Raw genomic sequence first — 14,916 nt, forward strand, 5'->3', positions numbered from 1 at the left:
TTCTTGAGTGTATTCATCGACACTTCCTTTTTGTTGTAGTTTGATGAGTTTTGAAAAGAACTCTTCTTCCTTTACACCTTGGAATCTTTTGAAGAATGCATCTTTAAATTTCCTCCAGCTAATGACATGTGTTGTCTTTTTCCACCACATATACCAGTTATATGCTTCTCCCTCCATTTTCATGGATGCATGTCTAAGCTTTTCGTCATCATCAGTGATGTCATATATCTCAAAGTATTCTTCCGCTTTATTTATCCATGCAACATTGTTTTTTTCGTTTCCATCGAATTTAGGCATCTCGACTTTTGCCCGTCGCTGGTATGTTGCTACTGGTTGAGCGAAAAAAGGGTGTTGATTGGTAAAGTTATCCCAGAGTTGCTTGTTTGTAAAGGCTGTGTTACTCGCTTCTTGGTGGGGTGTCACTGATTTTTTTGGGGATTCAACTTTGTCATGAGAGTCTGTGGACTTAGTTGAATCTGACGAAAGGTGTTCTTGATTCTCTTCACCTTCTTTTAGCAGTTGTTCGGGCGTACAATTCGACCTTTTACACAGAACTTTTAGCATTGTTAAGACCTCTTTGAAGTTTACTCCTGTTTGGACATGTTGACTTTCCATTTTTATCTCTATTCGATTTGTCGTATCTTCAAGATTTTTGATTTTGTCCGCTTGCTCCCCCAGCTTGCTCTCGACTTCATTTAATCTTTTACTGACCTCGTCGTGGTTGTTATTTATCTTATGCTCTACATCCAACAACCTTTTTTGGAAATCCGCCATTGTCATTGTCGACATTGAGCGGGTTTGCGGGGGCGTGTATTTATTTGCCAGCTAAAATATTTTTCCTCCCTCCTTTTTTTTTTTTTTTAGCTAAAATAAATTTTATACATATAAATTTTAATTAATTAAAATAAATTTAATTAATTAAATTAACATATATATATATATATATATATATATATATATATATATATATATACTTTTAATTAATTAAATTATATATATATATATAACTTTTTAATTAATTAAAATAATTTTAATTTATTAAATCAACTTTTTATATATATAAAAAACTTTATAACTAAATTAAATTACGTATTATATATATAATTATATTATATATTATATATATATTTTTGATATTATATATAAACAAACGTTATATATATATATATATATATATATATATATATATATATATACGTCACGTTATATTTATTCCAACTCTTTGTCGACCGTCACGTTTCTTGCTGGAACCGGTTGACTGTCCAAAACCCGATGGCTGACACGGAGAGTCACGTACACCCTAACGTCACGTCCGATGCCCCGTATCTGCACAGAAATACCGTGGCCCTTCCTGTCTGATTGTGGCCACGAGATTCTTGTTTACCAGCGGTTGCAGAGTTTTCCACGGCCGCAGTTGTTTAACCTGCGGACGTTTTGTTGTTTTGTATACTCACGCAGACGGAAGAAATAAACAGCGGCGGCGGGTTAGCAAGGAAATGGCAGGTGTGGAATGGAAGAGCGATGACGGGGTATTACAGTAGTGACAGGAGCAACTACGGGCGTCAAAACAAATTACAGTGGTGGTGGAGACAGCGGATGGCTACGGACCGGTGACGGTTGTTGCAGATGCCAAACTGGCTGTCCTACCAGATGAAGCACACACAATTAAATACTAAATTGACAAATTATATGTATATATTTTCCACTGCCGCTGGGAACGCACGTCTATTCAGCAAGATGCAGCTGGACTGAGCGAACTGCCTGAGAACCGAACCGCTCTGATACCAATGAAACAGAAAATTTAAGATATATGCAGAATTGATATATATAAATATTTTATTAATATGATGAATTACAGATGATGATGTTTACAATGGGTTGCCTGCCTTATATACCGCCATGGGCACCCTTTGGGAAAGGGCATGATCTTATGATCGTGCCATTTCATCTAATTAAACCTAGAATTAAAAAATAACCTAAAATTAACTAATTTTTTTACATAACATATTCCCAATAGTTAGGCATTGGTCCTAGATCTTGGTGATCACATTAACCTAACGAAATATCATTCTTTCACCTCTTTTCTTCCTCTTTTCTTCGTCCTCTAAGGATATGGAGATTTTTCTGGGGCTTGGTGCGAAATTTTAGGAGGAATTTTAGGATTCCATCTAAACAAGTTTTTTCACTTATGTCTCCTCTAGGCATTCTCTAGTTTTCAATGAATTTCGACAGTAGAATTTCAAATAAATTAATGCCCTAGCTATAAAACTAAGAGGGAACCCTTGAAGTTGCTTTGACTTGGGGATTTCTTGAAGGTTTGCAGTTTGTCGTTCATCATTCAAAACCTTTTCTCTTAACTATAGGTGATCATTGGATGAGCCTTTACCACGATATAACTCCCAACCCTTAGTCTCTTATAGTATTTCTCTCAAGGGAATTTTCGTAGAAAGTCACCCTAGCTTCTCCCAAAGCTCACACTTTAATTGAATCTTTCCATTGAGTGAGCCATCTGTTAGAAAATCAAAAAGGCAGAAAGATTTTCTTATATTTGATAATTACTTGTGATATTCTTGATTTCTTATCAGATTTCCTTTGTATATTCTTTCCTTTTAGTTCATCAAGCAATTACAAAAGCAGTAGGACATAAATCAATGGACAACAAATATAGGCACTTAGCCAGGGCAAAACCCCTCTTAAGGGGAAAACCCAGTCAGTAATTCTTCCTTCAATAGTTTTCCCGAGATAAACCAAGACTCTAGACCTTGACACAATCTTTCCTCCACACCGAGTCAGCCTTCCTCTTCCTTTGCAGATGATCCCACTTAACCTTGACCTGGCAAAAGGAGTAGCACTTTCTTGGACCCAGTAACTTTGATCTTGCTTGAGAGACGTCGATCGTGGCTGAAAGACTTCGATCTTGACTTGGGAACTTCGATCTTGGCCTAATACAACTTTTTGAGGCAACAACACCCAACAATAGCAACTTCGACCTATACTTGTTCTGGCAGCAGCATCAACAAGAGAACTTTGATCTTCCAAACTAGGGCACAAAAAGAGACACCAAAATATTGATTTTCCCTCCTCCTTTCACCTTGACCAAACTCACACTTCTTTAACCCTCTTCCTTCACATCGTACTTTTTCCCAGCTTCAAAGAGATATCAAACTTGCTTGAGTTGTTCTCCTCCAAATGAATTCAAACTACTTCTTTTATAGCCTTTAGGAGAGGTCGAATAGCCCTCCTTGATACCGACTTGGTGTGGAGGCAACATAATTCATTTTTTACTAAATACTAAACCTTTTTACATCATTCAAAAGCCCAAGAAGGGTCTCTTTAAAAGTACAATAACTTTATTAACTCATAATAAATCCTAGAAGCCCTCAATGGGGACTCTGAACTAAAACATGATGACCCAAGCATGAAATCCATGCTTTAATAAGTCATAATAATAATAAAATTTCTTTTCTTTATTCTTTTGACAAGTACATTATATGAAGACTCAAATACATTAATGAAGACCAAACCTAGTTACATTTTCCAACACTCCCTCTTAACTAGGGAGGTATTCATCATATACAAGTACAAGGAAGATCTCAATTATATGAACCACGAAGAATTTTAGGCACCGCAATGCCATGGACTAGATTCCTGAATAGGGCAATGTTGAAGTTTCTAAGTTTACTTTAGTTTAGAAGCCCTTCATGCACTTTTTCTGATTTATTCCTACCTACTTGTTATTTTTCTTTAACAAGTTATTTACAAAGTAAATACTGAAAAATAAACACCAGTGCATGCTCAACATATTCAGATCAGCAACTAAAAGAAACAAAAAAAAACACACCACATGACACCATGATTTTTGGACCAATGTCCCCGGAAAAATCCAATGTGGGAAAACCAGTGCAGTTATTTGAGGGTTTTCTTATTAAGCAATATCATAGTACAATCTGGGTGCTGAAACTGGCCTACCCAACAGAGAATTTCGTTAGCAGCGATACCTCACATTTTGAGAGAAATCTCCTGGCTAAAACCGCGGAAAATCCTTCCGGCAGCTCCTCAGCACAAAACTGCTTTGCAACCCCAGCGTCTGCCCAAACTGGACTGCGTCAGGCCCTCTCTATCTCGCGTTGGCCCTGCGTCAGCCCCAGGAGGCCCTGCATTAGCTCTGGGAGCCTCTACATCAACTGTGTTGGCCCCTTTGGTGCTCTGCGCAACACTTGGCTACCTCTGCGTGGCCCTACGTGAGCCCTTGCTGGCTCTGTGTCACCCTCCTTGGCTGTTGCGTTGCTCTCCCAGCACAATCTTTGCCTTCTCTGTTTCTTTGTACTCAATGCCCCTCAGCTACTCTCCCGATCATTGATTCTATCTCTCTTAGCAAACCCCGCTCTAGAGAATAGAATGACTGATCATTCTGGTGTATTCTCCAAGTGACCCTCAAGCCTCTTATACTTTTCCTGTTGACACCTCAACAACCGAAATTAACTCCCTAATCAACAGCTAAGATTAGATCTGGCTTGATCCATGTCTTTTGGACCATTCTAACACAGATTCATATAAATACACATTAATATTTTATTTTCCCTAAGTTTAGACTTAGGGACTCCATTAAAAATATTAATTATTTTAATATCTCATGATCTATTTAGAATCTACCCAAACCCTTTCTGGGTATTGGAGATCTCATGTGCCTCAACCTCTCCACCAAATTTCGTGGCTGAAGCACATCCGATGCTACCCTAAATCAACACTCCCTCTTAGCGAGGACTGTGCTCTAGCAATACTCCTCACTAAGTATTACTCTGATCATCCGGCATTGGTACCTGTGTTGATGCTAGGCCTTCCTACCGAACATCCTCTGCACTGCTGCCTCCTGTACTGTTGCCCATGGTTCTGCCACTGCCACTGCTGCACCTGTACGACATCTCCCTCTGCATCCATTATGTTGTTGGTCCTTTCTCCCAGCACTGCATCCCCACTGCACTCCTCTCATCATGTTGCATCGTGTTGCCCACTGTTGTACTGCAACTCAGTTACTGAAAAGTAAGTAACTGATCTCCCAACTGACCTCCTTATTGGGCTAGAGACACCGCTGATGCTGAAGCTCCCTCTACCGCTGACAAGTGCTCCCTTTCTTTGACCTTTGCGTTGCAGCAACAACTCCCTGCATCTCGCACCGTTGCACACCTCTCTGTGCCTTCCTGCACTGGTGCAACACTCCTATGCCTCTCGCACTGTTGCAACCTACTAGCTTTGCGCTGTCTCATGACTTCTGCACTGTAACTCTCTCTGCCGCTCCATCCACATCCATCTCTACCCACTCAACCAGTCCTGCTACTCCTCATCGGGGCTCCCATAGCAAGGTCTAATCCAAGAGGCTGGGTACTTCAAGGATCCTACCCCTCATCCCCTGTAATCTGCTTGACTACAACTCAATGTCTCCCCACTTCTGCTCAAGTGGTGTGTGTGCACTCATGGCACAGTCATTGTCTGTCAAAACTTCCTTCTCTGCCCATGTTGGCACTGCCTTAGTCTCGAAAGACTCTCCCTTACTCTTCTTCCTTGAACACAAGGTCGCATAATGACCCATCTCCCCATAGTGGAAGCACTTGATCTTGGAGGGATCTTTCTTCTTCCGCTTCTCCTGCTTTCCCTCAGATGTTACGGCCACATCCTCCACCTCCTGCTTGACCTTGATCCCTTGTCATTGCTACCTATCTTTGACTGTCGTCTGATCTCTTCCTGGCGAAGAGCTTCCGACATCTCGTCCCAAGGTAGGAGAGTCTCTCTGCCCAGGATGCTCTGGACAAACACTTCACACTCTTCTGAGACAGCATTTAGGGTTGTCCTCACCATAAGCTCCTGATCCGGTGTCGCTCCTATAGCAGTCAACTGATCTCGGATCTCATTCAGTCCTCCGACGAAGGAGTCAATTGTTTGACCCTTCTTCATCTGATACGACCTCATCTGGTTCTCGAGCAACATTCTTCTTTTCATAGAAGTCTGCTGGTACAAGTTCTTGAGAGCCTCCCACATTTCAACTGCCATTTCCTTCTCGGCTATATGTGGTACCACGATAATGCACTTGGCCCTCACCATCACCTCTTCGTACTTGTCATTATCATTTGGTTCGACTGGGATAACTATTGTCTTCAAGGCGAAGTTCTTGACACGATTCATGTCAAGCACTGATAACATTATAGCCTTCCAGACTACGAAGTTCGATGCTCTGTCCAATCTATCCTGGTCTCTTACCCCGTGTAGTGCCATGACACTCCTCTACTTCCCTCCTGGAAGTTCTCTATTCGACTCCTCTAAGTCTCTACTTCCCGTCTGAAAGTTCTCTTCTAGACTCCCTCTAAGTCCTGATTTCCCTCCTAGAAATCCTTCTGCCTCTTGTCGAGATGCCCCCTACTCTGATCGTCTTGTGCAACTGCACGGTTGATCTGGGTTCCTCAGCTAGAAACCCTCGGTAACAACTCCTCTGTCCCTGCTCTGTCAGGTATTGTTCTGACTACAGTACCTCACCAGCTCCACTCTGCAATATTCCTGCAACCTTCTAGACCCCAGCAACTGCCACTCTGTGAACTGCGTCAGCCCCTCTCTGCCCCACGCTAGCTCTGCATCACCCCGGATGGGTCTGCGTCAGCCTTGTGACGCCCTGCGTCAGTGCTCTAGCCCTCTGCGTCAGCAACGCTGGCCTGTCTGAGGCACTGCGCAGTTCCCGGCGTCTTCTACGTGACTCTGGTTGGCTCTGCGTCACACTTCCTTAGCTTTTGCTAGAAACAGTTTCTGTCACCTCAGGACAGCTGTTTTTTGTTGCTATTGCTCTGCTCAGCTAATGTCTTTTAGGCTTGAAATTTCGTCCTGTGGTAGCCCTCTGTGTCCTCTTTGCAACCCCACAAGTCTGATCAAGATTGGATTCTTCAAGAAAGAGTTATGCCCAATCTCCCACGATGGCCTGATTATAGACTGGTTCAATAGAGTGAATTTGTTGTTGAAGTTTCTAAGTTTACTTAGTTTAGAAACCCTTCATGAACTTTTTCTGATTTATTCCTACCTACTTGTTATTTTTCTTTAACAAGTTATTTACAAAGTAAACACTGAAAAATAAGCACCAGTGCATGCTCAACATATTACAAATCAGCAACTAAAAGAAGCAAGAACAAACACACCACATGACACCATTATTTTTGGACCAATGTCTCTGGAAAAACCCAATGCAGGAAAACCAGTGCAGCTATTTGAGGGTTTTCTTATTAAGCAATATTAGAGTACAATGAGGGTGCCGAAACTGGCCTACTCAGTAGAGAATTTCCTTAGTAGCTATACCTCACAGTTTGAGAGAAATCTCCTGGCTAAAACCCACGGAAAATCCTTCCGATAGCTCCTCAACACAAAACTACTCTGCAACCCCAGTGTCTGCCCAAACTGGACTACGTCAGCCCCTCTCTGTCTCACGTTGGCCCTGCGTCAGCCTTTCTAGGCCTGCATCAGCTCTGGGAGCCTCTACGTCAGCTGCGCTAGCCCTTTTGGTGCTCTACGCAGCACTTGGCTGCCTCTACGTGGCCCTGCGTGAGCCCTTGCTGGCTCTGCATCACCCTCTTTGGCTGTTGCATTGCTCTCCCGACACAATCTCTACCTTCTTCGTTTCTCTGTACTGAATGCCCCTCAGCTGCTCTCCCGATCACTAATTCTATCTCTCTTAGCAAACCCCGCTCTAGAGAATAGAATGACTAATCATTCTAGTGTATTGTGATCCTCAACCCTCCTCTTATACTTTTCCTGTTAACATCTCAACAGCCGAGATTAAGTCCCTAATCAACGGCTAAGATTAGATCTAGCTTGATCCATGTCTTTTGGACCATTCTAACCCAGATTCATATTAATACACATTAATATTTTATTTTCCCTAAGTTTAGACTTAGGGACTCCATTAAAAATATTAATTATTTTAATATCTCATGATCTGTTTAGAATCTGCCCAAACCCTTTCTGGGTATTGGAGATCTCATGTGCCCCAACCTCTCCACCAAATTTTGTAGCTAGAGCACATCCGATGCTACCCCAAATCAATAGGCAATATATCCATTGGTCTCTCAACAGTTTAGGAACCGCAATGCCATGGACTAGATTCCTCACCAGGGCAATCTATCCATGTGGGACTAAGATGGACTCAAGCTTTCAGCCTCTCTAGGTACCATCGGGCTTACTTACTAACCATCAATCCAAGGATCCAGGTGTGTATTCGAGGTCAGAGCTCTATGACCAACACCACCTTCTTAACTTTGGGACCTAGACATCAACACAAAGTGTCGTCCAGATGTCCTCCCAGGCAATGCTTCACTCACAAAGCCTCAACACTCCTTGATCCAGCAGATCAAGGACAACAAATCTCTCCCGATCAAACTTATATATAACCAGCATGCTATCAAAAACTTCAAGAGATTTGCCTATACAAACACAATCCCAATCAATAATATGCATTCACATGTTCATAAACAAATACAAACCTCTGGGGTCTTTCAGACAATTGATGTTGCTTCTCAACACATTAGGACTATCAACCGAATCTTTAACAGAAGATTCCTCAATCATACACTTTCCTACTTCATATGCAGCAACAATTCCTTCAAAATTCATTCTCCAATAAAAACTATGTTATGCCCTCTCTCTCAACCAGGGAGATATCCAGGCTCCCTCTTAATCTCAGGGAGATCTCTTCTATCCAAGCTCCCTCTTAATCTCAAGGAGATCTCTTCTATCCAGGCTCCCTCTTAATCTCAAGTAGATCTCTTCCTTTTATTGGAGAATCTTTCATGGCTTCCACCCTTCTTATCAGAATTATTCATATATCAAGCTTATCACATCAACCTTTCTTACAATCATCTTCACCATCTTGAAGATGATGTCCCTGCACAACTTAGATAGCAAGTACAACCAAAACTATAGAAGCATGAAGTTAGCCATATCAAAATCTTATAACAACAGAAGCATTATACTTTACAAACATAATCAGCAAGAAACTATATTTCAACTTCGTGCCCAAGTTTAGTTAAACCCTAAATTACATCAACAGCTCAAAATGTTAAGCTCATCTAGGGTTTCAATATTCGTTCAACGATATGACAAGTTCTTTCATATAGCAAACCCTAGAAACAATTCAAACAAGTAATGTTTCTAACAACTATCAAAATTCATATGTTAGAATCCTCACTAGGATTTCATACATATCCTAGATTTCATGAGCTTCAATAATCAAAACCGATCACAACTTCATCAATAACATAACCAGTTTTTACTAGGGTTTGATGTACACCCTAGATTTCTCATTTACACAATCTCAACAATTACTATATAAATTCATATATTTCAGATTGTCATATCACACATACTAGAGAATTTAACTACTACTAGGGTTTAGCAGCTAAACCCTAGATTTCCCAAACAACATCATCCTAGACTATCAACCTCAGACAAGGGCTCACATTTAAACCCTAAGACTTATGACCACTAATGATTAGGTTAACACCCATATCTAGGAATTTATCATCATGCATATCATATGCTCATCATATGTCAAGTTAATACATTAGACATATACAGACCTAGACTAGGCTAGGGTTTTAACCAAATGAACACATACCTAGGGTTTTATTCCTAGGATCTTATTCTTAAAGACATAACAAGGGATTTGCTTATAGTCCCAACCAAACCCTAAAGATCTAGGGTTTCATAGCAAAGCAAACACTACTATATAAAAACATTTAAAGGTTTGGGATTTTCATAGAACATCATTTCAAACCTAACAAGTTAGGGTTTTCATGATCATACCAAAACCCCAAACATGACATCATCAATATACCAAACATAATACCAATTTCTCAATAACCCTAAGCAGGCTAGGTTTTCACACTTTGTCAACATACCTTTAGGTTAGGGTTTTCTAAAGAACCAATCTAGGGTTCTTTATAATCAGTTAAGCATATGAGAAAGGTAGATTTATCAAATGATGAATCAACCAAAACAAGAATCATTATGATTGAATATAGCTAGACATAACGATTGTTAGTAATAGATTATCAAATGAATAAACATTTATGATAAGGAGATCAATGTTTTGTGGTTTAGGGCATACCTTTGTTCCTTGACAAACCTTGTCTTGAGAGGCCCTCTTTTATACTGCTTGAGGATTTGGCAGATGTTTTCCTAATCAAGACAATAGAGGGAGAATGGTGATTAGTATTTAATATAATCAAAACTTAAATAAGTACATGAAACCAAAAATTGAAAACGAAATGAGATACTTATGTTTGGGAGATGTTGGGGGCTCCCTCCAAAGCTTGAGGGATATCTAAAAACTTATAAAAACAATAAAAATGTCTTTTCCAAAACATGTTAACACCTATAAATACTAAACATCAAAAAAATACAAAATAGAATATCTACGACTAAAAGCAAAGGACTTAGTAGTGTAAGTCCCTTATGTCAAATTCTTCGGGTTTGGCTTTCTTTGGATCTTCTTCTCAGCAATATTAGCTTGATCTCTTTCTCTCTTCTTATTTCTTGGATTATCGGGATAGTCACTCCTATTGTGACCCTTCTTATGGCATTGATAGCATTCTACTTTGGACATGTCTACCTTCCTTTTCTGTCCTTTCGATTTCTTGAAGTTTACTTTGTAATTTGCAGTGTAGGCATTTGAAACTCCTTCAGGATTGGCAACTAATGAGATCCTTAATTCTTCTTGGCTGCAAGCAGTCTATAGTTCTTCAAAAGTAGGAGCTTCCTTCCAACTGTTAAGTCCTACAGCAAATGCATCCCAAGTAGGTGGCAATCCTAATAGAGCAGTGATCACAAGTTCTTTGTTTGGAACAATTTCATCAATGGCCAAAATATCATCTCTGATTCTTGTTATTTTCACAAAGAAGGAGGCCATTGTGTCTTCTTTAGTCATCTTTGTGGTCCTTAGTTCATTCTTCAAGCTTGCTACTTGACCAATGTTCTTAATGGTGAATAACTTTGACAAAGCCTCATACATTTCTTGAGCATGATTAATGTTGGCTATAAATGGGACAAGGTTGTCCTTTATTCCTTATACCATTAGTGTCATGGCCACTAATTCTAATTCTCTGAACTTCACTTTATCAGCATCACTGGAGTCTTTTGTAGGTTTCTTTACTTTTCCTTTGATCATGTTTAGTACCTTGTTCTTTCCAAGAATGAGGTCAATCATCTTCTTCCAAGACCTGTAGTTTGAGGCTCCTTCAAGTTTGTTCTCTCCCTTGATTATGTTAGACATTGTCCTTGAAGATAGTAGACTTCTTCCCTTGAATAATCCTTTTGAATGATTCCTTGATCAAGTGCTTGAGACTACCTTTTTCTTCTTTCTTCACCAAAGCTCTGAAACCATGTTAGAAAATCAGAAAGGCAAAAATATTTTCTTATATTTGATAATTACTTGTGATGTTCTTGATTTCTTATTAGATTTCCTTTATATCTTCTTTCCTTTTAGTTCATCAAGCAATTACCTTTCCTTTTAGGTATGCACATTCTTGATATGATATTCTTGATTTCTTATTAGATTTCCTTTATATCTTCTTTCCTTTTAGTTCATCAAGCAATTACCTTTCAAGCAATTATATCTTCCATCCTTTTAGTTTATATCTTCTTTCCTTTTAGGTATGCACATAAATCAATGGACACGAGATATAGACACTTAGCCAAGGGAAAACCCAGTCAGTAATTCTTCCTTCAATAGTTTTCATGAGATAAACCAAGACTCTAGACCTTGACACAATCTTTCCTCCACACCAAGTCAGCCTTCCTCTTCCTTTGTAGATGTTCCTATTTGACCTTGCAATAGTAGCAGCACTTTCTTGGACCCAATAACTTCGATCTTGCTTGGGAGACATCGATCTTGCCTGGGAGACTTCGATCTTGGCTAAAAGACTTCAATCTTGACTTGGGAACTTCGATCTTGGCCTAATACAACTCCTTGAGGCAACATCACCCAACAATAGCAACTTTGACCTATACTTGTTTTGGCAGTAGCATCATGCAGCGACTGGCCGCAGCATCAACAAGAGAACTTCGATATTCCAAAATAGGGCACGAAAGAGAGAGAGAGATACACCAAAATTTTGATTTTCCTTCCTTCTTTCACCTTGACCAAACTTGTACTTCTTTAGCCCTCTTCCTTCAATTCGCAATTTTTCCCAACTCCAAAGAGATAGCAAACTTGCTTGAGTTGTTCTCCTCCAAACAAATTCAAATTGCTTCTTTTATATCCTTTAGGAGAGGTCGAATAGCCCTCCTTGACGCCGACTTGGTGTGGAGGCAACATAATTCATTTTTGATTCAATACTAAACCTTTTTACGTGATTCAAAAGCCCAAGAAGGCTCTCTTTAATAATACAATGACTCTATTAACTCAAAATAAATCCTAGAATTCCACAATGGGGACTTTGACCTAAAACATGATGACCCAAGCATGAAACCCAAGCTTTAATAAGTCATAATAATAATAATAATAATAAATTTTTTTTATTCTTTTGACAAGTACATTACATGATGACTCAAATACATTAATGAGGACCAAACCTAGTTACATTTTCCAACACCATCCTTGCCTCACTATGAACCCTAGTATAAACACATCAATCACAAGTGAGGGATTTTGGAAGTTTTTCCCTTAGGCATTCATCATTTTTGAATATTCCTAAGCCCGAAGTCATCCTTCATAGGTCTTTCTTGGGGAGCCTTTCAACTTTTCTTTAAGCAATTGAACCATTAATTGAGCCTCTTCTTTGAATGGGCCTTTGGAAATCACGTTATACCTTGCCATTGATCCTATCATTCAAGTCATTTCCTTCATACCAGGACTCCTCATATCGGTGAAAGTCTCTAAAGACTAGGGGGCATCGACTGAAGTGACAGTAGGTCCTTGTCCCGTTGTTGCCATTTGGTCTAGTAGTTGTCTGTTAGGTCCTCCTCCTAGGGCCCCTGCTAGATTCAACGGTAACAGACCCCACTCACCAATAGTTAACTCAGCCTCATTAAGGCTATTGACTTGGTTTTCCAAGGTGGCTTCCAAGTCATCTTCAAACTGCTCCTCAACTAATCTTTTGTTGGAAACACTGAGAGGGGGGTTGAATCAATATTTCTTTTTCTTATTTTAATTCTTCTAGTGATTGAAAAAAGCATATATAGATATGTATATGTATACACAGAACACAGAATCAATAGCTCGAATTAATGCTTTTATTAAAACTCAAGACAGTGCAATGAAATAAATACAATATAAGTATATATCTAATTGTGAATAGTTGCCAAGCTCCAACTTGGACTTCAGTGAGGCTCCAACCTCCAGAGCACCAACTCTGTTTTGCAGTGGTTCTGCACTTAGGAGCACCTACCCCCAATGACTTCAGTCCTGTTCAGTTCTGAGGCTCCAACCCAACCTTGGTATAAACTGGTATGTTGCTACACTCTATTCAGCTGAGGTTCTCTCACTCCTACTCTCCTGCCTCTACTGCTTCTGCTGCCTCTACAGCCTCCGCTGCTTCTGCTGCCTCTTCTGCCTCTGCTACTTCTACTACCTCACACTCTGGTTCTTCACCACAACAACAGCACCAACAGTTCTCTATTTTTACTGTTTTATACATTCCCATGCCTCTATCCATTCGTTTCCGCTTACACCGCCTCTTAGGCTTCCTCCTCGGTCGCTGCGGCTTCCTCTGCGCTGTGCAGGTTCACTGACTTTCTGGGGATACGTAGATTCATTAGACTGGTCCAAACGATCCACGGAGAACACATCCTCCCGGTTTACCGTAACAGTGCTCCTTTTGGCAATGATTGCGGCATACACAGAGTTCTTTCAATTAAACGGAGATGTTTTGTCCCGATCGCAATCATAATTGCCATGATTCACCCCTTTTTCACTGACGTTCAGCCTTCTGAACCGTCGGAACAGCCATCGTAAGCCTTTTGGCTTAAAACACCCCGCGCAAGCCAGACATTCCATTACACAGAGAATATGAGAAAAAACAGTCAAACAAACTAAAAGGTGGACTTCAAGAAATATTACAATCACACCTATTCCTATATCGGGTCCGCGCTTAAATTGCAATCGGCAATTCGTGACTCCCGGGGGTCCTTTATATATCGGACCCATGACTCCGCCAATGGCCGACGGCCGATCCTCCACTGCTCCGATGGACTGGATGTGATATGGTATTAAACCATAGTTAATATGCTCGTCGAGTCCACAGCCTATCGCAGTCGGTGCTTCCAATGTGGCAAGGCTTTACAGCTTGCGATATGCGACGGATGCGATCATAGATTAAGTCATATTTGTAATGTGCGACGGGTCCACGTGGATATGCATCACAGTCGAGAGTTGCCCCTAGCAGAGGTCCGATGCGATATCACTATCGGCGATCACAATGGACCGCTTGACATATTGTAGCTCCCACTTCCGAAGTGTCGATGCGATACTCGCTATTGGCAATCGAAAGTTGCACAGGGTCAGGGCTCGACGTTAACGTAGACCCCTCATAACGATGCGATGTGCCGGACCCGATACGACTCAACACTCCCATGTATAGAGTTTCAAGTCCGCAATCCGCCTTCGACAGTGTATTTGCCCTAGAGCCAAGTCTTCCGCCTCCGAAGTGTTAACCCTATGTATATGGGCTTTCTATCCGCTGATAGTGTTAAAGCATGCATACATGGGTTTTACGGGCCCGATAGTATATATATATATATAAATATATATAAGGTTTTGTGCCTCCAATAGTGTAAAAACACATGTATGATATATGCTCCTCCGCCTATATCTTCATGCATATAATTCTTTTGTGGCCCGATAGCCCCCAATAATATAAATGCACCCATTGCTCCTCTGATGGCTCTGTC

At 40.5% G+C, this 14,916-nt stretch overlaps 1 protein-coding gene across 2 annotated transcripts in view; it reads right to left on the reverse strand.

The window, feature by feature from the left end:
* The window catches only part of LOC149138109 (uncharacterized), a 268,030-nt gene that overhangs the window by 66,975 nt on the left and 186,139 nt on the right, over nucleotides 1-14,916 (reverse strand). The window lies entirely within an intron of this gene.

This window comes from Pinus tabuliformis, chromosome X, assembly GCF_031772625.1.
Source record: "Pinus tabuliformis cultivar Carrire ecotype Pingquan chromosome X, CPIR1, whole genome shotgun sequence".
Classification (NCBI taxonomy): Eukaryota; Viridiplantae; Streptophyta; class Pinopsida; order Pinales; family Pinaceae; genus Pinus; species Pinus tabuliformis.